General features: G+C 36.4%; 1 non-coding gene across 1 annotated transcript; it reads left to right on the forward strand.

Moving 5' to 3' along the window:
* Positions 1–1,176: 1,176 nt before the first annotated feature.
* On the forward strand, positions 1,177–1,283 carry LOC123637586. The gene has a single exon (XR_006734950.1). It is a non-coding gene; the product is annotated as a U6 spliceosomal RNA (small nuclear RNA).
* The last annotated feature ends 2,207 nt before the right edge of the window (positions 1,284–3,490 follow it).

A 3,490-nucleotide genomic window follows, 5' to 3' on the forward strand; every position in this document is an offset into this window, starting at 1 on the left:
ATCAGTCAGAAATGAAGCAAAAGGCTAAAGTAGTTAAAAGTAGTAATAGGTACAGAATTCTTCATTTCAGGAGTTTTAAGGCCATTATCTTTAGTGATATCAATGTTTTCCATTTCATTAGATGAATAACCCCTCAGCATGGGATAATAATCATGTGACATATTTGATTCTTCTAATTAGTTATTTGGGTCTTGAAGTGTCTAGTTAACAGAAAATTTTGTACTGTCTCCTAGGGGCTATCTCCTATAGCCTCCTCCTTGAATTTCTGAAGAAATTAAAGTGTTCTCTAAGTGCAAAGAAGACAGCCATTTTTACAAGTCAGAAGGAGGGGAATGAAAGGACATTTCAATCATTCTATTGCCTCCTTTGATTCTGTCGTTGCATTTGACACTGGTCTTGCTATCTGGAAATGATTGACCTTTGCAACCAGGGTGCCCTTACAGGTTCCCATCCCTCAGTGTTCACGGTGATCCATACTTAGCCTTCAATGTCACATCTTTTTTGATTTCATGTGCATAGGCACATATGCTCCACCATTGTTCCTAAAGCACCAGTACCCTGGTCTGGCAGCTGGGCCTCCTAGCTATGCCCACACACACAGTCAGCAAAATGGCCCTCCCTCCACACTCAAAACCTCACATGGGGCCCTCATCTCAGCCTGGACTTAGCCTAGATCTTCTTGGTAAGTTATCCTTTGATGCCCTTCTTTGTCTTCCCTCTAACAAATAGTTGGGATTGTTCTAAATAGTCAGAGAGTTTCAAATATTGTTGCAGGAAGATATTAGGGCTTCCTTTCTTCTTTGCTACTGGATTTGTGTGCTAAGCCCCCTTTTCCCCCTGTGTGGTGCCTTTTCTTAGGTACCGGAAAGTTACATTTCATCCTTGTGCAGAGTTACGGTCACAAACTTGTAGTTGGCCCCTCATGTGATCTGTTTTTCACAGTGAAAATCTCCCAAGCTATCAATACATGCATCTGTACCTCAAGTTTATTAAATATTTTCAAGTTCCACCACACAAGGAAGCCAGTCAACAGAATTCTCTGAGTCTAAAGTAGGTTAATTGGTTGACTGGCTCCTCTGTTGATTAAATAAATAAATAAATAAATAAACAGGAGGTTGGTTGGATTCAATGGGGCCAAGCCTCATCCATGACTCGTCAGTGTCCAAGTAGGACTTTGTGCTTGCTTCATCAACACTTACAGTAAAATTGAAAGAATATGGAGAAGATTATCATGGTCCTTGCCCAAGGATGGCATAAAAATTTATGAAGCATTTCATATTTTGTGCAGTCCTTTGAACATCATTTGACTAGTTGCTGACTAGCTCCAAGGAAACAGGGTGTGTCAGAGCAAAACAGCTGTCACCCAATATTAAAATTGTGATTTTCACTAAAAAGAAAATTGTGTAAAGTGATCTGTGAAATGACAGTGGAGTTGAGTATTGGACATGTAATGTTATCGTGCAAATATGTTGTTGGTACTTACCTCAGACATGAGAAAATGTTAACTAGCATCCCCTTCATTGAACTTAGAAAAAAATAAAAGTAACGTGTTGCTTTCCACGTCACTTGGAGAGAAACATGGAGAGTAAGCATCATGCTAACAAAGATCTGCTGGTTCAGAGTTTGAGTAGGTAGAGAAGGAACAGTAGCAGTCCAAACCAGGTCTTGACGTTTATTAGTTTTCCGCCCTTGGTGTGATTGATTAGGTCAGTAATGGGGGACATTTATTTTATCTAATTTAAGGCTATAATATATTTATTAATACATTTTGTTTCAAAGTATAAAATAGCTGAGATACCCTGAATTATGAGCCACAGAGAATAGGACAACTAATAATTGAAATTAGGACTCAATAACATTTCCTGAAAACTTTAACATCTGGAAAAAATACAGAATGGGTTTTAAATTTTTTTTTTTTTTTTTTTGAGACAGAGTCTCACTCTGTTGCCTGGGCTAGAGTGCCGTGGCATCAGCCTAGCTCACAGCAGCCTCAGACTCCTGGGCTCAAGCCATCTTCCTGTCTCAGCCTCCTGAGTAGCTGGGACTACAGGCACTCACCACCATGCCCTGCTAACTTTTTCTGTTTCGGGTAAAGATGAGGTCTTACTCTTGCTTAGCCTGGGTTAGAACTCCTGAGCTTAAGCCTCCTGTCTTGGCTTCCTAGAGTGCTAGGATTACAGACATCAGCCACCACACCTGGCCTCAGAATGAATTGCATTTGGGATTCTAAAGTAATATCAGCAATTAAATTCAAGAACAAAATATTCCATTACTTCACTATTTCTTCAAGCATTGTAAAAATGTTATATTGTCAGTATCAAATATATATGACAACCTATTAATACTGACAGAAGGCAGAAAAATTCTCATGTCCTAAAGATGTTGAGCCTAAGAAAAGCAACTTGTCAATGAACAAATAACTGTTGGTTATAGCGCTAAGACTTCTTTTATGTTCAGGACACTTTTCATTATGTCAAGCGTACTGTAGTTAGTTGACTGAACTATACTGCCCACACTTCATGAGGACTTCACCTTACCTTTTTATTCTTTAATTAGAAGCTTAATAAGAACTTTGCAGAGCTTACGGATTTGAAGTGTTGGGGTAATTAAAGTTCTGATATTAGCTCTGATTTTGTTGAAATACTCTTGAGAATTTCATATATTTGGTAAATATTTTCATATAAGCACTAAAATAGTAATATTATTTATTACATTTTTATACACAGTATTCACCACCAAACTTCAGAATATAAAGAAGAAAAGATACCTGACAACGCTTCTCAAAATAACAATGCAGGTAAAACTTCTAATAGTGAATTATTCTTGGTGGTTCTACCAGGGGTAAAAAATTAAGAGTAAGGAAGTTTTGAGCACAGAGGATCAGTTAAAAAGTCAATCTGTAAATTGCATGTGTATTTTTAAAATTTATTTCTTAGTAGTCTAGAATTTAGAATTATTTAATAAGGTAGTTGTAGGGACTTTATAATGTCAAACAGTATTGTCTAAAAAGAGTCTTCATTTAATTATGGTCCCTAAAATGCTCTATGATGTCCTTGAATAAATAAAAAAAAGGTTTTAAAGTTAATATGTTATATGGTTCCTCTATGATCACATTATAATAAATTGGACATCTTATTAAAATGAGTTGTTTATATTTATATATCTCAGAAATGAATATTAATTACACTTGATCTGAAGAATGCACAGGTTAGGGGCACCAATTCCCTGTTCAGTCAAAAATTTGTGTATAATTTCTGACTCTCCCAAAACTTTACTACTAGCCTACTGATAACATAAGCAGTCAGTTAACGTGTTTTGTATGTTATATGTTGTATTATATACTGTATTCTTACAATAAAGAAAACTAGAGAAAACATCATTTTTAAGAAAATCATAAGGAAGAAAAACTGTATTTACTATTCACAAAGTGGAGGTGGATCATCAGACAGGTGTTCGTTCTCATCATCTTCACACAAAGTAGGCTGAGGAG

This window comes from Lemur catta, chromosome 4 (genome assembly GCF_020740605.2).
Source record: "Lemur catta isolate mLemCat1 chromosome 4, mLemCat1.pri, whole genome shotgun sequence".
Classification (NCBI taxonomy): Eukaryota; Metazoa; Chordata; class Mammalia; order Primates; family Lemuridae; genus Lemur; species Lemur catta.